Genomic DNA, 23,848 nt, shown 5'->3' on the forward strand with positions numbered 1-23,848 from the left:
CTTAATGTTCTGCCTTTTAACCAGTAGCCTTAAGAAATATTTTGTAATTCTTCAACATTTGAACTATGTAGATCAGGGGTGGGCAAACTACGGCCCGCGGGCCACATCCGGCCCGTTGGTCTGTCCAATCCGGCCCGCCCCTGAAAAAAAATAGCTGGGCTATTACCCTGCGCCGCGTGGCCCCCAAAGCTGCAAAACAGTGCAGAGCGCTCTCGGGGTAGGAAAGAAAAGAAGAACTTTGCAAAGGCCTCGGCTGGGAGTTCGAAATCACCTTCGAGTGCGACCTCTCCGAAGGTGAGTCCCCGCCAATCCCCCTTTTTTTTCCAGGGCTTCCAGGCTTAAACTTTGCAAAGGCAAAGTTGTGCAAAGTTTAAGCCTGGAAGCCCTGGAAACCCGAGCAACTTCCCAACAACTTTCGGCTTCCTTTTAACTCGCGGGCGCTCGCGCCTGGCCCCGAGCCACGCGGCGGAGGGGAAGCCCGGTGGGCGGGCAGGCTGCTTGGAGGAGGCGACCCAGCAGTGCTCCGGCAGCAGCAACAGGCAGTTCCGCCCGGGCTCCGCTCAGGTGTCCGGCTGGGGCTGTCAGGAGTTGCTACCGCCGGCGCAGCTCCGCGCGGCTCCAGTCCCGCGTTGCCTTGGGAAGGAAAAGGCAAAACCAGGAGCCGCTGAGCCTGAGCCTCCGGTGCCGCTGCTGCCGTTGCAAAGCACCGCCGCGGCTCTTTTTGCCTTTCCCTTCCCGAGGCAACGCGGGACTGGAGCTGCGCGGAGCCGCGCCGGCGGTAGCAACTCCTGACTCAGGGGCCTCCGAGGGGAGGGGAAGGAGGAGAAGAGGGGGGAAGGGTGGGGGCGATTCCCAAAAAATCTTGTGCTGACCCGGCCCGTCTGTCAAATTTTAAAAGTCAATGCGGCCCCCGAGCCAAAAAGTTTGCCCACCCCTGATGTAGATTATGCCCCTATGATGGTTTGTATCATGAACCACAGGGACCGTATATTTAATTCTTTAAAATTTGGGATTTAAATTCCTTCATCATAAGGCATCGAAATATATATGAGTCAATATTCTCAACTTTTGTAACACTTGGAGGAAAACATATTAATTTTACACAGTGGACATAAAATGCTGCCTAAATGTGATTTATGTGATGCTCTCATTAATTTAGGCTCAAATACACTTTACAGAAAAGCTAGAATCTCATGCCTTTAACCTAATGGTAGTATTCTACAGCAGTGCTAAAAATCTTATATTGTCATTTACAATTGATAGGCTTAACTGATAGATGTCTCATTTTTATATATAAAGATTGAAAATCCATCAACTGTCTGGGGTTTTGTGGAACTGCCTGTTTTATTGTTTCTGCTTTCCCCACTGGATCCAACAAGCCAGGATGCCTTCCATCCAAAAATGTCCTCTTGCCTTCTCTGTGACAATGCCTGTCCTGGAGAGCAACATCTCTCCAGAAGTCCAGAAAAATCTTGAAGTTGTTTTTCATAAGGCATTGAAGATTTGCCTTTGGAACAGGAATTTGGCAAGCTTTATTGGTTAATATTGGTTTTTTTTTTAAATATTGGGATAACTGCTTTGATCTCAGATATTGAGTTTAGATTGTTGTTGTTTTTTAACCTTGTACACCACTTAGAGTCATTGCTGTGAGATGAGCATGCATATACCTCATTTAAATAATCTCTGCACCCACACATATACACAAATGCAATACACAAGGTAAAACTTTAGTGAATGTTTGAAATTGGTCTTAATTGGACTTAGAAAGGTTTGATCAGGGAAAGAATGGATCCGAAGTTACCCAGATTAATGGACTCATCTGTGCGAAATAAATCCTCTTTTTCTTTGCCCCAGTCTGTGTACTAAAGAATTTTAATAATAAAATCAAAGATGCAGCAAAAGTGGCAAATAGAAAAGAGCTGGCATGCAGGCAGAGAAGGTTAAAAAAGAAACATTTATTTCAAATTGAAGTTTTAATTTGATCACCTGTGCAATATAATTTTTCACTTGTTCTACAACTTTGAATAATATTGTTAAAGTAAAACAAAGGTGGGGGGTTGTTTGTTTAAAAGAAAATTATATGTTTATCTGCAAACTCTTAAAACTGGAGTCTAAGGGTTTGGTGATTTGTTTTACAAGTTAGAAATTAAACAATTGGGTTTTGTTTTATAAAAATCTGTATAGAATATTTGGGAATTGTCTGCAAAGAAATGTATATATTGGTATATACATATCAAAGTTCCAAAATATATTGTGCTAAGAATTCATTGCAGAATTGTGAACATTAATTATGTTAGAGAATTGCACAGAATACATGCATTGTTTTCAAACTTATAAGAAAAAGCCAAGCTGAATATAAAATTGAAAAAACTAACACATTTTTCCTTTTCTTTAGTGATATTCAGAACTATCTATTTGATATAACTGAACAGCAGCCATACTTTTATTATAATTTTTCATATTATAAAAATGAAAATCTCATATTAAAATAAACCAGTGTATGTTTTGATTTCCAGAGAACAAGTTATAATACTCTGCTATGCAAAAATAAGAACATAAAGGGCAGATAAAAGGCTAAAACATTTAAGATCACATAATAAATATGGGGTGGAACCAACCAAAAATCATTCCTAATTCATATCTAAAACCCACCTTTTCATTTAAAAATTCTTAAGGTGGCTTTTGGATTTTACAGATTACTGTCAGTTGAAACAAACATTTCTTGCTCACAAAATAGCTGCATATTCATATATAACATGAGAAACAGATTTTCTGAGCCGAGCACTGGTATATGAGATCTAGTTGCTCCAAGTTTGCTCTTTGCACAAAAACAATAGCATATTTGAATCTTGCCATTTGCAAAACAAGCAATTTCAGTCTTTGACAGCAACTTCCATAATTGAATTGGGACTTAATCTGGCTTCCCAATCACTCTGAAATGTTTGCAAGCTACTCGAAGTCCTGACAATACTGTCATTTAATCTATTGATCACATTGGTTCTGAAGCATTAACTTTACATGTTCTTTAAATAATAAGACATTGGAATGTCGAAGGGAAATTACCCTACTAATGCTAAACACAGCTCCAAACGACTTGCCTAACCATTCCAGTTATGAAGTAAGAAGAATCACAGGGTGAATCTGTAGCAAAGGGGAATCATTTAAGCATCCCTGCCAGACCCCCTTCTTCAAAGATTCCACATGAAAGATAATTATGACTGGCTGCTAAAAGTCAGGCTGAACTTCTTGATGTACCTTGGTTGATTTAGCTTGGGAGTTTCTAATGCTTCTGCCAACACTTCCTTCATTTTAAATCTAAGAAATCTAAGAAAGGAAGTTGTTAGTTCTGACCCAGTTCCAGAAACAGATATAGGGCTTAACAAATCTTGTGCCAGTCTTGAAGTACAATCTTGCACATGTAGAACGTTTAAACAAGAAATTCCCTGCAATGACAATGACTAGTTATAAAGAGGTGCTTATTGGGAGTATGAAGAAATAACAGAAGATAACAATCACGAGAAAATAAAGGAAGACAATAATCACAGCCAGAACATTTTAAGTAAAGACTGGTTAAATCAGATGTTATCTTGAATGAAAACTAGGTTTCAGAGCATATTCTGAATTTACACCACAGGAAATTTAAAGGAAATCCTGCAGGCCTTTTGGAGGATGGGGGTTGATTTTCCCTGTGGTTTTTTTCTTGCTGTTTGTTTTTATTGCTGTTGAATGGGGAGGAAATGGGAAGAAGATTTTTTTTAGGAAACAAAATACAAATTATGTTTATCTAGATCTTTCAGCATGGAATCAACCTCCTACATTCTTAAACAGTACTTCTTCTTAGTGTTTTTCCCACAAGTGTCGAGTCCACCATTTTTCAGATTAGCCAAGTGTTGATCCATTGGTTGTGACAAGAATTGACCAATTGGCTTGTTGCCTAATCCTGATCTCATGGCTGAGAAAGAGTAGCTGGCCCAAAGCCACCCAGCTGACTTTCACGCCTAAGGCGGAACTAAAATTCATACTCTCCTGGTTTCTAGATTGGTGCTTTAACCACAATAGTAGACCAAACTGCCTGTTTTCTTAAGCAGCACTATTCTGCCACATGAAACAAACAAACTAGAGCTTATCTCAAGAGTCCTGATGTTTCCACCTTCACATGGTACATACTTGATACCTAAATCCATGACTAAATTTAGGGCTGATGGCAACAACTCATTCCAGACTCATTTGGTGTTTTGTGAAGAGAGAGGAAATTTACTTGAGACCTGACATAAGACACAGGTAATAAAAAGTTTGTAGAAGATGTTGTGATCAGTACATCTCTACATTTTAATTCTCCTGATCCGAGGGCATTGTTGTACTCTGTCCTTGACACTGCGCCACAAGGACATGGAAACTGACCACATCCTGATTCCAAAACATATGAAATTTGTACATATGCAAGAACAAATAAACTGGAGAATATAATATTATAACAAGTTCACGTAACAATGTAGGAAAAGACAAGCCTATTGAGTGGAGATATGTGTGTGTGTGTGTGTGTGTGTGTGTGTGTGTGTGTGTGTGTATTCGCTATTAAAGCCAGATTCTGTTTTCCCCCAGGAACAAAGACTTCTCTGCCTTACCAAGCTCACTATCATCCGATGACTTCAATCATTGTTTTCAAATTAAGGTCCAGAATTGAAAGCCATTTTCTAACTAAACGCATAGCTGTTTTGAATTAAAGCTATATTGGCTTCTCTTTATCGTTGTATCATAATTTAATTAAATAGGCCTCCTGTGGAAGAATTTGTTCTCTTCTAACATGTCACAAGCAGTAGTGCTTACCAACTCCAGCTGCTATTCCCACATGAAGCATGCCTTTACAATAAGCAAGCAAATACACAGGCTTTCTCCAAAACCACAAGCAAATGCTGGGTGGCTAATTTGTTTCTTCTTGTCTAATATTTTTTCCTCATGGAACCCAATGGCACTTGCCTAAGCCAGCAGAGGTACAATGTAAAGATATCTTGGGGTTACAGGAACAATTAGATTGCTAAATTCTGGTCACAGTTCCTGTTTCTAAATAGGCCTTATAACAGCCTTTTTAAATCTAGTTCCCTTCATATATGTTGTGATTATAACTCCAAGCATCTTTAATGCTGACTGGAAATTGTGTGTTTGCCATTTATCTGGAGGGCACCAGGTTGCATGAAGCTGGCCTACACACTTTAAATTGGGGAATTGGTCTGGATTTGTTGGTCCATTTAGTTTCTTAAATTCTGGGGTCTTAAATTCCCATCAACCATATCAAGCACAGCCAATGACAAGGAAATGTGGGAGTGGTAGCTCAAAATCCACAGTAGGCATTTGGCTGTTTACTAACCTGATCCACAGAGGAGTTTTAAAAAATTAAATGGCAGGTGTGAAGTTCCACTCCTTTTTATATGTACATGTTAAAAAGAGGTAAGGTTTCTATTAGTCACACCTGCCCTGTCAAGTTTAAACGCTCTGCAGCAGGTGCCAATTCCTTCATTCCATTTCAGTTCTTTGTTGTAGCAGAGGAGATGATTACCCCAAAGTGAATTATTCCAATATACATCTCCATCTTGCTATGACCTACTCACAGTTGTTAGTCTGTTAACACAAAGCTACTAATGGTAGGGCTATTAAATATATCCTGCAAAACTCTGGACAGCAAATGGCTGATCACAAAGAAATACAGAAATTTGTTGACTCTCTGCTGCCATCTAAAGGTCATCCATATTTTTGTAGCCCAGCTCTGATGGTCTTGTAACGGAGAATGAAAAGATTCCTTGTCTCAGGACTAGAAATGCTCTCCTCTACTCATACAAGGCAAGGCTAAGAACTACAGTGATAGTGGGGTTATTCAATATTATTAACTAAGCAGTATTCTATAATATTGTCACCTTAACCAATGATTTGATTCAGATGTCACACCGAAGAGAGAAAATCACTTGGAAAAACAATGAAGCAATTGCATATTAGATTTTTTATGAATTTGTTGAACTTGCATAAGATTACTAATATAAGGGGTGTCAAACTCAAGGCCCAGGCGCCAGATCTAGCCCGCGGGATGCTTAGATCTAGCCCATGGGGCGGCCCAGGAAACAGTGAAGGATTGGGCCATGGTGCCTCTGCCAGTGAGAACAGAGTTTGCGAGGGCTGTCTGCGGCCCTCTCGAGCTCCATTTTCACTGGCAAAGGGCTGCAGGAAGCTGTCGCAGCCAAAAATGGAGCTCAGGAGCCCACTTTTCCTGGCAGAGCACTCAGACTATTGTGTTCTGAGACTTTGCTGAGTTTGTTCCCACTCAGGTCTGCGTTTCCAGTGGGAACGCAGACCGCTCCTATTGGCTGATGCCATTTAATAGCTGACTATAAAAGGGAGCTGTCAAACGGCATCAGTTGTTGCTGTCAGCTGGCTGCCCTGTTAGCTCGCGGCAGCTGCGGCAACCCTTTATTTTTAAATAAAGTTACTGCTGAATGTTACTTCGTGTTGCCTTCATTCTTCCCACTGCCTATTTAATATAGACCACCATAGGTGCCCTCCGACAAGAGTGATATCATGCTGGCCATGCCCCCCCGCCCCCCCGAAGTCAAACACAACCCTGATGTGGTGCTCAATGAAATTGAGTTTGACACCCCTGTAAGAGAGATATTTAGAGTGACATGCTGCACATTAATAATGCATATTAGGATGACACACTGAAATGATTTAGTGTAGTAATTCATTTTATATGGGCTTTTGCTCACTTTTACGCTCCTTTCCCTTGTTTTAATTTGTTTCATCTCTGATTTATCATGAGTGTCCAAATGAGAGAGAATATAAAAATGTGTGTGATGCACAAATTGCACAATTTAATGCAAGTTTATAATAGGGTGAATTTGTATGATGTTACTGCATGGGGGGTGGCCACTATTTTGATATCCTGTAGTTTGCTGAAGACACTGTTGTATTTTTTCTCTCAGAAAATATTTTCTAATGGACAGCTAATAGATGGAATGAAATAAGCAATTCAAGGCTAATATCAGTATTAAATATTGTCAATAGGGCATCATTGAGGATGGTGATGTTGTTGAGAAGATTTTAACTCGCTTAAACTTGTACGTGTTAGAACTGTACAGTCCCTTAGTTGCTAAGTCCCAGAGACAGAAGATGGAAGTATGGTTTTGAAAATGTATGCCTCACATTTTATTTAACAGTAATAATTTTCTGCTTGAATGGAGACTATTCCAACTTAATTTCCTTTTATTCATATGTTCTTCTTTGGAATGTTTGGCATTATTATGATCTTTACACTACAGCCTTGGTTACAATAATAGACCATAACATTACATTTTATCCACAGGAAACCTATACATGGATCGTTAAAGTCCTGGCAACTTGAGAGAAGCAAAGTATTCAAATACTTTATATCTAATTATAGATATAAAATATATATCTATATTTTGAGTCTTTGAAAAAATGCAGTGAATCATTATCTGATATAGTTGTTGGGACTGGACTCTCTTGCAGTTTTTTTTTCCATTATCAGGAAAAAAAAAAAGTTGTTTCATTGCCATTCAGTGACAAAAAAATTACAGTAGTTTTTCATCGCCGTTCAGTGACTAGAAATTCTGCCATTACCCAACCCAATAATGAATTGTTTAGTATTAATTTTGTAATTCACAAAATACATTAGTGTCGTGTTCCCAGATGCTTTGCTGATTCTGATATTTCCAAATTTTGCAAATTAGGAAGTATTTGGAGGTATGAGTATTGCTTCTAGCTCAAAGAAGAGATGAGAATTACAGACAACTTTTTCTTTGTCTTGGATTGTAATCGGAATCATTTTTTCTTCATGTTCCCCTTCCCCATACTTTCTTTTTTACTATTTAAAGTAGCAACAGTTGTAAGAGCAAATGCAAGAAAATGGAAGCAGGCTCCATGCTCAGCTTTTCTCTACTCTAAAACTATATGAAGAGCACAGCAATCTTCCAGGACAAACTAAAAAAATATATGAAATGATGGTTGCAAAATATAGAGTCAAATAGAGTTAGCAATGGTTAAGATTAAAAGTAGCACATTAAGAAGAAAAGTAGCAAAGTAATTTTGATCACTTTTGGAATTTTGATCAAAAAATAATCCAAATTATTTTGGAAATGAGTAAAGATGTCTAAACAAGGAGCCTTCATCAGAGTGAATGAAATAAAAATAAATAAAAGGGATGAAATTATTTGGGCAGAACAATAGTGGCATATTGAAGAGTAGAATTGAAATAAATGCTATAAATGTCAGGAGCCAAGAGAAAATAAATGGAAAGAAAGTAATAAATGCTGTGAGAATATTGAAAATTGGTCAAGCTGAAAGGAAATATGTTGTAATTGGATAAATACTAAAATAGGGACATGATCTGTTAATTGCTTGTTTAATCTGCATTGTATTGTTTTCTAATTGGAAGAATGTAACCCTGGTAACCTAATTGATAACAAAAAGGAATATAAAATGCACCAGGAGGCTGGGATTGGCAAGATTTTGATCAAAGGCTACAAGAGGAGACAATAATCAAAAAGTGACTGTGGTTTACGCTGGGCAGGGGAAGTTCTGACCAGTATTTTGTGCTTTAGGGTAAAGAAAAAACATATAAACTTAAAAAAAGAAGTCTGTTGCATGTTTAGAGAAAGTGTGTGATAAAGTATGAATCTTTGAATTATGAAATGTTTTGGCTTGTATGGAATTGAAGCTCGATTGCTCTATGATAAAAGAAAGCATGTGATGAGTAATAAGTGGTTGTTGTGAGGAATGAATGGTTGTCAAAAGATGTGAAAATGGCTTCTGTCTACTTTGTTACATGGAAGTTATTGTTGATGGGTAAGGGCAAATACAGGTAGTCCTCAACTTAAAACTGGTTGCTTAGTAACATTCAAACTTAATGGTTGACCTCCCTAGAGCTACTTACAAAGTTTCAAAGAGCTACTTACCAGTTTCAAAGTTCCAATGGCTGTTCCCCCCTCCCCATGGTCCCATGTTCACATTTGGGGGCACTTGGCAGCCAGCCCACATTTGCAAACTTTTGCAGTGTCCCACATTCCCTTTGTCCATGATTTATGATGTTTTTTGCCACAAGCTGAAGGCTAGTTCTGGTTTCCAAGTGTTTTAGTTAGACCCTTTTCTTTCTCTTCTTTTTCTTAACTCGCGTCATTTTATTTGGCTTGCTACTTCTTTCTCCCTTTCTGTGTGTTGCATTATGCTGCAAAGGAACAACGTCATGGACCTGAGAACAATTCTAAGAAATTAAAACAGAAGAGCAATAACTGTCAAAGCCAAACTCAGAGTTTGTTTTAATGTTCTTGGTCTTGTTAATAACCAAAAAGCATGAGCAGCCTGGGCAGACAATCTTTGCTTCTTCTCAGGGCACATTAAATCATTCGCTGAGAAATTTGGGGAATGATGGGGTGTCCCATATGAATTCTTTCCAGCTGTTGGTGGTCTTTCGAGGAAGAGATGGAGCAACCTTTCTGTCCTGGATCCCTTCTAGCTTTTCCCTTAAGGTGATAAACTTATTATCATTTATTGGTATCTCTGCTGACTAACATGTAACCATTTTCATACTGTATAATTTGCTCGCCTCATGTTCAAAATACTTGATTTATGTCCTTCTGCTAAGCGCAGTGTTCATGCTTGACAGATAAGGAATCTTAGTATATTTCTCCCAAGCCTTCTTCACTGAAAAGCTTCCTTTGTTATGCAGACTGGGATTGGGTCTGCTGCAGCCATGCTGCCCTCTGTAAATCAGGATGCCCTGCTCCTGTTATCCATATACTTGTGCCTGTAATTTATTTCAGTTCACACAAAGTCCCTCATATCACATTATCCCGTAGAGCAGTGACAGATTTACTGTATATTCTTTTCCAAATGAGATTTTTAATTTAATAGAAGTTGCTGTATAACAGAATGATTTATTACAGTGTGTGTGGTGATGTCTTGGCAAATGACAGCACACCTCAATAATCTGGCAGGCCTCTATCCACAGAAGTGGTTTAGCGTTGGGAAAGTTCAGCTTCAGTTGCTGCGGCGCAAGAGTTTTGTTGGTTTCTCCGCCCCATTTCATCAAACCAGCAGTAGAGAATGCCCAGACAAAGCCAAATTATATATATTTGGGGCACATCATCTTTCCACAACTCTTGTTTTGTTTTCATCTAAGAAAAAATAATGTTTGTGTGTAATGAATCTATGATTTGTATTCTAAACCAACTGTTTCAAAACATGTTTATCTGCTTTCCATTCATATTTGTTGAATTGATTTTCAAGGAAGCGTGTTAGAAGTGGGATGATAAGTCTCAAAAATGGAGGGAAAAAAATCAGAATTAAAGACCTCTGTCTCCCCTCTTCCTTCCCGCTGTGTGTGTGTGTGTGTGTGTGTGTGTGCGCGCGCGCCTTCCAGTCAGTCTTAACTCATGATGACTTCCTAGACAAGTCTATGCAGTTCTCTTGCAATACTTCAGAAGTAGTTTTCCTTGCCTTCTTCCCAGGGCTGACAGACCCAGCTGTGTTTGTGCCTAAGGTGGAACAATTACTCATGGTCTCCTAGTTTGTTTCTTTAACCACTAGATCAAACTGTCTCTCTAATAATGGCTTAGCTTTTAAATATTGAAGTTAATATCTATTCTGTATCTTCTTGGGGTTTGTTTTTTTTAATACAGTGATTCTGTGCCTTAGATCTTAGGTGTATTCAAGTCCTCATGAAATCAGTGAAAGTTATTTGAGATTATTTTACCTTTAAAATAGACCTGAGATAGAGATTAGATAGAGACAGACATTATTTGATTATATTCTCAACACAAAGCAGGATCATCGAGTCGGCTCTGAAGAAGAATATTGGGCATGTTCACACATCTGATTAGCATCAGGTAGAATACTTTTTTTTAACTATTTTTGGATAGAGACAAAACTACTTAACATTACATATGGCATATCAAAATACCATAATCATATTTTCTGTTCATGCTTTTTATAAATAAGATGGCTCTATTACATATAACATTATGGGAAATGTGCTACTCTTCAGATCTAAAGCAGGAAACGTGCTGTGATGTGGGTGGGTCTCTCAGTTGTTTCTTAAAGAAGCTATGATCACATCCTGTTGCCACCTCATTAATGCTTCCTTAATTCAGATGTACATTTTCTGGAAGTTCACAGTGATTTTGTTCCTGGAGTTTGGTAATCTGTGGAGTTTCTGGACTATTGATTGAGAGTTTAGGGTTGTAGTGTAAGTAATAACAGTAATAATTCTGTTTGAGTCCAATCCACTATGCACAGATGGATTGGACTCAAGCAGAACTAAAAGCCCTGGATAGAAAGACCAGAAAAATAATGACATATATTTGACAATAATGACTTCATCCATGCAGCGATGTTGACAGACTTTACTTACTAAGAAAAATAAGTGGGTATTAAAAGTGCACCAGAGAGTTATGTACATTAATATAATAAAAATGCCCAATAAAACAAGCATTGGAATAATATCTGAAGAACAGTGAAGAAGATGCATTGAAGGTAGTATACAATGAAGGCTTGCTGAGTGCTGAAGAGACCAAACTGGCTTACAGGAAAGAATAGAAAAGAGACATGGCAGGACATATTACATGGCCACTACATTAACAATAGCAACAGCACTTAGACTTATATACCACTCTGTAGTGCTTTACAGCCTTCTCTAAGCAGTTTACAATGTCAGCATATTGCCCATCTGTGTTTTACTGACCTTGGAAAGATGGAAGACCGAGTCAACCTTGAGCCAGTTAGGATCAAATTTCTGGCAGTGGACAGAATTATCCTGCAATACTACATTCTAACCACTGTGTTGCCACGGCTCTTCTTTTTAAAAGACAAAAAAAGTAACAGGCAACAAAGATAACAAAATCTGGCAATGGCTAACAGCAGAAACATTGAAGAAAAACACAGAGGGGCTAATTCTGGCTCCACAAGACCAATCCTTAAGAACAAATGCATACAAAGCCAGAATTAAGAGCACCACAAATGCCACCTCTGAAAAGAAGCTGAAGAAACAGTGGGCCACTTTTAGCTGCTACACCACAGCATGACAAAAGAGCAACAATAGTACATTTGAGAATCTGCATGAGGTACAATTTGCCAGCAAGTAAGAACATAAAACAGAAAATAAAAAATAGAAAATAAAGAAGCTAAAGTGCTCTGGGATTTTAGAATTCAAACAAACATTTGCCACACAACATCCCAGGCTGATGTTTGAGCCTGAACACCTCAGGCTCAATTGCTGATTTAAAAAAAAACTAATTCAAAAAAGTTTGGACAGGAGACAACAGAATAAAAGAGAAAAAATTGAAGAAAATCACAAACTACAAATACTTGTAAATAGAAATAGAATGACTATCGCAAAATAAAACGAAGTAGTAATAGTAAAAGGCACCTTGGGTACAAGCCCAAAACATCTGTAGCACCATTTGAACATATCAACATTGAACATATACAGCATAGCTTTACATGGATGACCTGAAGTTCTGTGGGAAAACACCCTCTAAAATAAAATTGCTGCTCAATACTGTTGGTATATACAGCCAAGATATCTTAAAGGAGTGTGCAGAGACAAATGTGCCACGCTCATCATCAAACAGGGAAAAATAGTAAAAACTGAAGGAATCAAGATGCTCTATGAAAAAACTATAATGAGTCTGGATGAAGAAGGTCACTATAACTATCTGGGTATGGGGATAAAAATCCCAAATCCAATCTAAACATCTGGCTAATTGGGTTACCAACAAAAATAACGCTTACACTGCAATACATAGGGCTGATTTACTACAATTAAGAACAAAAGACAAGGTATTCAGAATTAAAATATTCATAGTAAAATAAAAATGCAGACTAAAACCATACTAATCAAATAAACCAGACTATCTTTATTATCCTATCATTTAATATTGCCCCTCCAGACTCACCTAGTTTTCAGAAGTTTCGGGTGGAAGTCAGCCTGATATTTACTGGAAGGTTATCTTGAGACTTCCACCAAGTAGCTCTGGCTACAGGCCTCACAACAGCTTCTCTAAGAATGAATGAATTGGGCAGAAAGAATATTTCAATGTCAAGCTGTAGAGTACATTGGATACAATATGTATTGACTAGCTCATTTATTGTACCTGGAATCTATTTTTTTTAATAAACTTTATTGAACTTTTATTACATTAAAAACATAAAAATATATCACTCAATAACAGCAATTTGTAGTGCTTATAACAATAATTTGTGTGTTATTTACAGGTATTAATTTATGTGTAATTGCATTCTTATTTTATCTATTACTTATATTTGATAACTACCTATCTTTAATCTATCTCCGTTCTATCCAGTTATACCATTTTTTCCACACCTTGTAAAATATCAAGCCTCTTTATCTTTTAAACTCAGCGTTAATTGTCCATTTACTCAGTGTTAATTGTCCATTAAAACTCAGTGTTAATTGTCCATTTCTGCACAGTTCATAACTTTTTGTATAACAAAAGTTTCTCTGAGGGTATGCATGGCTGTTTCCAACATTGGGCAAAGCAATCCTGGCAGCAGTTAATATGTGTAATAATAAGTATTTTGTGCTCTTTATATTATTTTTTTAATTGTACCTGGAATCTAATAGGAAGCCTAGATCAGAGGATTTATGTGCTTGTGCAGAGCAATGCCAGTCACTAATTAGGACATTGCATTCTGGACTAACCAAGTTTCTTAGTAATCGCCAAGGGAGATTCCATGAAGAGGACAGTGCTCTAGACTGGGTTCACTTTTGGAGGTGGGTTTTTTTTTTTTTTTGGCTAATGCACCACTGATACTGCAATAAAAACTCGAATCTAACTGAAATGGAAATTGGAAGAAATACAGTAGGTGTTACATTAATTAGAATTAATTTATTCCTTTGATTTAAATGGAAGTGTATATATAGATGTAACTGCCTTGTCTTGTCAGGGTTAAAAGCTATTTAGATTTGGGAAGCATAATTCAGGAATTGTATATTTATTTAAGCATCGTCACTGAGCAGTCTCTCTCTGTCTTTTGTTTTAGGAAACACCAAAATGTGGTTTAGTCATCATAAGGATCAGTTTAGTCATTGGGTGGTCAGTATTACTAAATATTATGCAGCATGGAAGATTTAATTTTCAACAAGTGCAATAACTGTAATATTTTTTTTGTTGTTGGCATATGTAATTCAGTATTTTATATTTATGAGGATAAACATTTCTGAACAGTTTAATGAGTAGCAAGGTAATTTTCCCATTAAAACTCAAGGCCCTCCACATTTTTTAATAAACACTAAATTCACTGCCATATGTGTTTGTGGTTTTTCAGTCAAGATTGCAGCAAGTTACTTTGAAAGCTGCTTCAACATTCTGCTCAGGAGCCAAAACCACCAAAGTCTTATGAGCCATGCTATTTTAAAAAAAGGAATATTTTAAAACATCTGCAAAAACTCTATTTTGTCCATCAAATTTATTACAGAGTTAGGAAATTGGAGGACAAGGTCATATCTAATATTCTAAAGGGTTATAAATATTTTAAGACAAGCTAATTTTGTGCCACCAATTTCCCTGACCTGATAGAAATACAATCTCTCCCTGAATGGTTGCAATAAAGTTTCAGCAGTGTTTTGGAACCTAACAACATGTTATAGGAGATGTGCTACGTCCATTTTTCACATCACTTCCATAGCTCTTGGCTGCTATTTGCAGCTTTGGAGATATGGAAAGAGATGGAACCTGATGATACCTTATCGTTATGAGCAAATATGGTTATTACCAAATATGATCAGAAAGAGGAAGCTGGAAACATATATTGGCAGTAGCCCCACATCTCTCAGAAATACCTTAAATTTGATAGGATATTTCAGAATATGTTAGAGGCAATTGAAAGAAAGAATGCACCATGGAATTAGCTTTCCATTTTGAGTGTGAAATTGCCAAGGAAGCAAACCCCCTTCCTCTTTTTATGAGTGGGTGTTCCACCTTGTGATAACGTAATATCCAGATCATCTTGAGTTTAAACATGCAGTTTTGATTCCTTCAGCACTTCTAGCTGTTGCTATTTCTTCAACATTTTCCCAACAGCTTAATTCTGACAAGAAACACACAGGAAAGGTAAAATACACTCTGTTTATGTCTAAGATGCAATATTTACTCATTCACTTTAATGTCTGACTTGCATTCCTGGTTTTTCCTCTCCCTGGATATCTTGGCAAATCTACCATAACCATAAGAATTAGATTATAAGCATGCAGTTACAAAATAAAAAAGAAAAGGGAATCTCCTACATAATCTTCATAAAGAGAGTAAGGTTGCATGCTTGTGAGAAATCTAAGCCAAAAGACTTTTAATTTTTTTCTAGCAAATATTTGCTGGCACTTTAAGAATGATATTATTCTATACAGTATTTGAAGATATAGTATTTGACAGTTACATGTGATTGAATATCTCCCAAACACTTTTTGAATTGAATACTAGCTAGCATATTTTACAGTTCTGTTTATACCTTGTTTCTTCCTGCACAGCTCAATTCATTTGCCAAAGTAAAAAAAAGTCTCTAAATAAATATTAAAACAGTACTCATTTGTAATGAAACAACAGATGCTAATGTGCTGAGTGCTAGACAGAAGTGCTTTGGGTAGCAACCTCTCAGGAATTGTACATTTGAGCTGGGAGCCTGACATGCCCCTGTCGGAATCTTTCTTGGAGGGGGAGGCCGAAAGATGACAGGGAGTGGGAGTGTGGCTCCATTGGCTGTGGAAGAAACTGGGGAAGGGCAAAGTCTGGCTGGGCAGAGCAGGGGAGAGGTAGAGCAAGGCAGAGGGAATTCAGAGGAAGACCCAGGCCCACCCCCTCTTCATCCTGGAGCAAGCAGAGAGGAACAGAGAAGGGAGCAACATGGGTTGCGTGGCTCACAGGGGAGGAAAGGGCCCTGATTCCCTTCATTAGCTGCAGCTGGGAACACAGTGTATAAAAGAGGAACTTGCACAGCAAGTTGTTGGGAGCAAATGTGAATTTATCTGGTATCATTGTGGCTTATCTCTGTTCCTGATGTCTTCCCAGCTGTGTGAGTTTTGATGTGCTTTGAAGTCTGAAATTCCTTCTCCTGCCCTGTCAAGTTAATTACTTCAGCTTGGTATTTGGATTTTAAGTTACAGTTTGTGTGTACCTTGTTTTGGACTGAATTTTCTACAGTTAAAGGCTGTTCCTGGGGGAGTTTTTCTCCAGCTGAAGGTAACCTGGACATTAGGGGCAAAGTTGGAGATAATAAAAGGATTCTTATTGCTTATTTGACTGTGCTGCCTTTGTGCCATGCCCTGGGTCATCACAGAAATGTACTTTCAGATTTGCAAGATCCTGTTATTGTAACTGTACATTAAAGTAGGATTAGCACATCTGGCCATGTTTTCTGTTGGATCTATTTGCAGAGCTGCCACAGACAGGAAGGGGTCAATCTATTTTCTAAAGCTCCTGTAGGCCAGACAAGGAATAATGGATGGAAACTGAACAAGGAGAGATTTAACCTGGAAATAAGGAGAGACTTTCTGACAGTGAGAACCATCAACCAATGGAACAGCTTGCCCTCAGAAGTTGTGGGAGCGCCATCACTTGAGACCTTCAAGAAGAGATTGGACTGCCATTTGTCAGAAATGGTGTAGGGTCTCCCGCTTTGGTGGGGGGTTGGACCAGATAACCTATAAAGTCCCTTCCAACTCTGATTATCTGTTATTATTATTCTAATCACCATTTATTTATCTTAAAGATAAAGAGTTGCTTCACTAGTCCTTTGTTAGGTTCCTTATTCCATCTCCAGGAACACACCCAAATAATTCCTTCAATATTTATTGTTTGAAATTGGTTCATTAAGCCAAATCATGACATTATTATCAATAAACAGCTGAATAAATTAACTGAATCCAGCTAGAAGTTGCATGATTGGTGTCAGATCCTTTGGCACATCTTTCCTTGGAGACTGTCACTTACAACCGGGATCTTTTCACAGCTGTTGTGCAAGTGGACAGTTCAATTCAAATTTCACTTCCAGGAGAGTCTGTTGAAATCATGAAATGTTAACTTCCTACCACTGACTAGTTATCAGATAACACACATACAGCTGAAGCACTGTAGAAGAGATAAGGTGTCAAGGAAGACTTAATATTCTTCAAAGGATGAGCTCATTTTCATAAGTACTAAGAGAATTGAAATGGAAAGCTGCAGGGAAGGGCAGCTTATTTATTCCTTTCTTCCCCGTAGCCAATTTATTCCTTTCTTCCCCCTAGCCTTCTTGTTAACTATCTAATTAATACAGCAGGAAATGTACATTGTTTTTTAATGCTCCGACAGAGATGGAGGTAAGTGAGATACCTGACATGGAGAGTGAGTTCATTTAAAGCAGTGGTCGGGGAACAGGGGTAAATTACCCCAAATGGGGTAAACTGAAAATCCTGGGGTAATGAGGCGACCGTTCTCATTACCCCCAGGCATTTTATTTCCGACATTCTGTTCGCCTTCGGTGAATGCTGCTGGGATCGGGAATCAGGGACACAAATGAGAGAAGGGGAGGGAGGAAGCAACGGAAGCCTGTCCTGCTCTCTGGCTCAGCAGCTTCGGTTTCCTCCCGCCTCGTTCCTCTCTCAGTCGCTCTCTCACTCCTCCACCAGCCCAGGAAGAAACTGCTTCAAAGAAGCCGGGGTGGGTGGGGGTGGCTTTTCCTGTCGGCGCAGCGCCTCCGGCGCCCGTTACCCCCCACCCCGCCGCCAATCAATCCAATCAATTCTGCCTGCCTGCCTGCCTTCGTTTCTGGTAGTTTCGGAGCAGCTTCGGCTGAGAATAATAACTATTCGCCTCTTTTCTCAGCCGAAGCTGCTCGAAACAACCAGAAACGAAGGCAGGCAGGCAGAACGGAGCACTGGATTGAACCGCGGGCGGGGGCGGGGTGGGGGCGGGGGTGAACGGGCGCTGGGGGCTGCGCCGACAGGAAAGCCACCCTGCCGGCTTCTTTGAAGCAGTTTCTTCCTGGGCTGGTGAGGAGTGAGAGAGCGACTGAGAGAGGAACGAGGCAGACACCTGAGGGATGGGGCTGAGGGAGGGAGGGAGACACCTGAGGGATGGGGCTGAGGGAGGGAGGGAGACACCTGAGGGATGGGGCTGAGGGAGGGAGGGAGACACCTGAGGGATGGGGCTGAGGGAGGGAGGGAGACACCTGAGGGATGGGGCTGAGGGAGGGAGGGAGGGAGACACCTGAGGGATGGGGCTGAGGGAGGGAGGGAGACACCTGAGGGATTGGGCTGAGGGAGGAGGGAGACACCTGAGGGATGGGGCTGAGGGAGGGAGGGAGACACCTGAGGGATGGGGCTGAGGGAGGGAGGGAGGGAGACACCTGAGGGATGAGGCTGAGGGAGGGAGGGAGACACCTGAGGATGGGGCTGATGAAGGCAGGGCCGAGAGGCGAGGCTTCTCAGCCGTCCTGCAGGGACTATCTGTCGCTCAGGGTTGCAATGAGGAGGCATTGACGCCTGAACTTGGTGGTTTGCTGGCAGACGTTTTATACCTGACTAGGTAACAACATCAGATGTTACCTAGTCAGATAATGAAACGTCTGCAAGCAAACCACCAAACTCGACTCTTTCTCCCCCCGTTGAAGCTTTCAAAGTAATTTTAAATACATCCAATAACATTTTGAATTCAAATAGTGTATGATTTCCTTCCTTTCAAATCAAGGGGTAACATCGGGCTTATAAATTTTTGGGGGTAAAAGGTAAAAAAGTTCCCTGACCCCTGATTTAAAGGAATATATTTCAGAGAAAGATTGTTGTATTCAAGCCAGAATTTTATGCTTACTTTTCCAACTTATAAGAAATTTACTTTGTTCATTTATTCAACATTTAAAGTTGCATTCTTAAGCATAAATATAATGATGATATCAACAATGAACTACATTGCCAACATATATCTAACATATTTAACTTTCTTCATGGTCATATGTGCTGCAATATTGCAAATATTTGCTATCCCCATTGAAATGAATGTATAGCTGACTCCCAGGTTCATAAAACATAAATTTCCATTTTTAAAGGCATATTTTGTCAAAAGCTCAAATTAGTACTTTTCAGGCGTATGTATGTATGTATGTATGTATGTATGTATGTATGTATGTATGTATGTATTTGTGGGCTTCAAAAATTTTAGCAAAGGGTTCTCTGCCCTGTTGCTGGGTGGGCGTGGCCATGGTAGGCGTGGCCTAGTTGGCCTCCTGCACCACAGGGGGCATTTTTGACCTCCCCAGGCTCCAGAGGTTTTCCTTGAGCCTCTGGGAGGGCGAAAATGGCCTCCCCAGGCTCCGGAGGCTCTCTGGAAGCAGGAAACAGGCCCATTTCTGGCCTTCCCAAACTTTCAGGAGGCCCATTTTTCACCCTCCCCGAGCCTCCGTGTGTGCTCTGCACTTATCTGCATCCAAAACGGGCTGCATGGGGACTTCTGGGAGGGGAGGAGCGGGGTGGGCGGGGCCAGCCAGGAGTGGGATTTGAGGGTTCTCTGAACTGCACAGGATCTTAGCTAGGGGGTCTCCCGAACCCCTGCCAACCCCCAGCAGCCCACCCCTGTATGTATGAACATATGAACTTTCTGAATGAATTCAGGAAAGACTTCTTTGAAATTTTGCAGCTAAACATTCTTCTCTCCTGCATCAAGCCTGATTCTGCTGGGACTAGAGATGCTGAGCCCAGCGGACGTCAGATTATTTCTCCATTTCTTTGCTTTTTCCCTTTAGCCTCTCCATTTCAGTCTCCGTGGCTGATTCTGTGCCATTGTTTATTTATCCTGATCATTTCAGAGCCAAAGCTAACAGAGCAAAAGATCATGTAACTGCTCATCTTTGAACCCCTCTCGTCAAAAGCAACACCAAGATTACCTAAATCTCGAAGTGGTCTTCTTTCAATCATCTCCCCATGTCCTTATCTTAATGTCATGGTTATGGGAATTAACAGGGTATGGCATGAGTTTGGACGACTGTCCAAGAAATATCGTAATGAAAACATTATATTTCTTCATATAAAGATGTGTGTTCTCATAATAAAATGAATACTTCACAGTCTGTCATTTGCCTTCCTCTTCTTTCAGCAAATTCAAATGACTGGAGTAAACATGTCAGCTGTATTCTCATTTTAACATATGCTAGATTCCACTATTGACCTTGTGATGGCCATTTCCCAGATTTAAGGTAAGACCTCCCAATTTCCTGCAGTAAAGGTGGGTGGCTTGACCATAAATCTCTGACTTGGCATGTTAAGGTATTTAGGAAATGCCTTGCAAAAGCAAGATGCAGAATAAATTGGTACACGGACTTGACAAACTTCACCACCCCTGAACTCTAGATGGTGCAGTTTAGATACTATGCTCCTCCTACCCCACTTTACCTCCTTCATACTATTGTGTTTTGCTAAGATTTTGAGGAATCAGAGAAATTTGAGTCAGTCTGGATTGGAATACCCAATCATTTTTCTAGGGCTCCCAGTATTGGGTAGGGCTGCTCCAGCATCATGACTTTGCCTTCAAGGCTAGCTTTAATAGGTGCAATGGATGAATTTCACACCCAGCTTGCTTTGCCTAGATGAGATCAAGCTATTGCCAATCTAGGATGCCAATCTCCTTAGCTTCACTGATGGAGCTTTGCTCCCAGACATTCACACGAATAGTAGCAGTTGTAGAATAAAGTACAGCACTCAAAGGAGATGACACCTGCGATTCTACCCATTATTCTGAAGGCAGGGGTGGGATTCTACCGGTTCGGACCGGTTCAGGCAAACTGGCTGTTCCGGTGATCATTTGCCCCCACCCACCCTCCCCTGCCCTTTTCCTGTGCTTTATTTCATTGTTTTTGACCCCCACTGATTCACGTGGCCGAGCGGTTTGCCACGCACCAGCTGTTTTACTCACTGGGGATGCAGCAGAAGGTAAGTATTATAGCTAAAAATGGTCTTTTCTAAATGCTGTGCATGCTCACGCTCACCAAACCGGTTGTTACACTGTCTGAGGGTATCCAATAAGCCCAGGAAAAATGGTATCTAGGGGAAAATATATTTCTCCTTTTTAAATATAATTTGAAAGAGCTCTGAATCTGCATAGAATTTCTCAATTATTCTAAGAAGTATTAACAAATATATTATATTTCATATGGGCAGGGAACCAATCACCCCACAATACTCATTTCTCCACCCAGTACTGAATTTCAGAATTGTAATTTGCTTGTACTGTATTTTATTACTATTTCAGGGTGGGTAGTAATTAAAAGTTGTTAGGGTTTTCTTTTAAAAGGAAAAAAAAACCCAGCAGGAAGCTCTTTATTTTGGGAGATTATTTATCTATCTGCTATTGCTTCATTCACTTTGTTGTTGTAGCCATTAGAATGCATCCCTTAACAGAATAAAAGAATTATATGCTCTAGGCTAACAGGGAACATATTCTCCGAAAGTGGATACTTAATGGAGCCCAAACCATCTGTGCATAAGAAGGAGGCCCTCAGTAGTCATGAAGGAATCTGTAGGGGAAATGAATATGAGAAACTTCAGTGGCCCTGTAAAGATTGAATGGACTTGGTAGATGCAAATATAGATAGACTGTTATGGAAAAATGGGAAATGTGGTGGAAACTGAATAGTAAGGGCTTCCTTGGAAAGTGACTTGACTGGTTTCCACATGGACTGCTATCATATTCAGGGCCTGATAGCTGCCAAATTTTAATTGAAGAGTAAGAAATTAAATAAAACAGAGGACAATATTGTAAAGGTTGGGAGGAAGGCAGAGAGGATATAGCAGGGGAAAAAGGAACCTTGATTATTGGAAGAGAGAAGAATTATAGAAGACCGACAGAATTATGTACATTTGGTGCAAATAGCATGTGCACCCCTATGAGGATGGGTTGAGTTTGTGATACAAATGTGTACACATATACAGAAATGCAACCTCCAAGCCACTATCCAGCCCTCCATCACTGTGACCCACCATAAAGTTGAGCCATTAATCAATTTATACCTGTGCATTCATCCTTCCTAGGTTACCAACCATTAAGTAAATTCCAGTGTTGCCCCCATACAATTTTCTCTTTTGTACATTTCCCACTAATATGTAACGCTTTAAGATAAATACAATTTAAAGGCTTTTCAAATGTGTCTGGATTGTGCCCATTATGTTCAATAGATCTTGAGTGAAGGATGGAATTACTTTTTGAAATAGGGAACACCTACTAATTAATAATTACTTCACTATTACTGTGAACACCATTAACTAAGTGAAATGAGATACTTACTTTAGAGATAATCTTCAATTAAATGATATTTTGAATTGCAGTTAAGATTTATCACTTAATTATTTTATGGTAAACAGAGAGACAGAATGTTGGAATTGGTCTCTCTTAACAGGGATTATCAATGTTTACAATAGAAATAGGAGACAGATGATTTATTTGCTATGTCTGGAGGCTAAAATAAATCTGTAGTATCTTCATGTTCTAAATGAATATATTCATGGTCCCAACTGAATAATTAAGATGCTACTGAATGCATGAAATTATTTTCAGCATTTACACTTTACCAATATATCTATATGACTGTTTTTCAGGCCATGGTATATTGGTATAAGCTTAACTTATCCTTCATTATTCAAATTTATCTTTTCTGTCCTGTCACTAATAATTAGCCACCACTGGGTCTTTTATATTTTCTGTAATACTTGGAGAAAATAAAGATTTAGACAAAATTAAAGAAAATGGCATACATCAAATGCATTTGACCAGTGATTTAGACATACAGATGAAGGGAAAAACCCAAATATAAGTAGATATCAAATAAGTCAACTCTGGTCAATAAGATACTGTGACTTTTTAAAAGATGGTTCTAGCTAGAATTTTGTTAACATCAAAAGAATCTTTTGACTAAGCTTGGTCTTAATGTCTGTGTATATCCAGTTGGGCATTCATATGATTTATCTCAACAGGTTTCCTAGCTCCTTTTCCTAAATTCTCCTTTAAATAAATTCTCCTTTAAATAAAACAATGCCTTGTTATTTAGGCAGAGGGACATTCCTGAAAAGCTCCTTCTTAGCTTTAGCTCAGGCATTAGTGATGAAATTGAACAGCTGGCAGAATTAAATCACCCAAGGGACCCCTGGGAAATTCTGCTCCCTGGTCTAATTTGTTTATATTGTAGCAGTTAGATGATGATTGATACCTTCCCTTCCCTTTATCTCTGAAATTCATTGGAGTTCTTCAGAAATCCTACAGTGGCTTTGGAGATACATGTGGAAATAAAACTAGATTTAAGTGTCAAAGAACAAAATGACCAGGACCCAAGAAATTGTTTCAATGTTTTTCTTTGTGTGACTGAACATAGAATAAGATCATTTGACTGAATGGAAGCCACAGAGCTTGTCTGCCTTAATAGAAAAGTTCAAACGATAAAGTGGATGCTATTTAAGGTCAAAACTCACCCACAATCCCAATAAAGGAGAATATTGATAGCTGAGGGGTCCTTGGTACTCTTTGAACCTGGTTGTTTTCTGGCAGACATTTCATTACTCAAAGTAGGTAACATCATCAGTGCTAATCGTCATTACCAATGATGATGTTACCTAGTTTGGGTATGAAACATCTGCAAGAAAATAACCAAGCTCAGAGCACGCCAAGGACCCTCATCCATAACGCTAATAATATTGGTCCATAATTCTGTCCTCTTCAAATAGCAATAGTTTCTCATACACCTTCTTTCTGATTTTCCGACATGCTGTTGTATAGACAAATTACTGTTCTATTTGCATAACCCAATAGTATCCCAATAG

At 39.3% G+C, this 23,848-nt stretch overlaps 1 long non-coding RNA gene across 2 annotated transcripts in view; it reads left to right on the forward strand.

Moving 5' to 3' along the window:
• Positions 1-20,007, forward strand: part of LOC148132911 (uncharacterized) — a 57,235-nt gene extending 37,228 nt beyond the window's left edge. For both annotated transcript variants that reach the window (XR_015750622.1, XR_015750623.1), the window contains exon 4: positions 19,852-20,007. This is a non-coding gene — a long non-coding RNA (uncharacterized LOC148132911). The remainder of the gene's footprint in view (positions 1-19,851) is intronic.
• Positions 20,008-23,848: the final 3,841 nt, after the last annotated feature.

Source organism: Notechis scutatus, chromosome 1 (genome assembly GCF_049901735.1).
Source record: "Notechis scutatus isolate UNSWTSFEM ecotype Mainland chromosome 1, rNotScu1.2, whole genome shotgun sequence".
NCBI lineage: Eukaryota > Metazoa > Chordata > Lepidosauria > Squamata > Elapidae > Notechis > Notechis scutatus.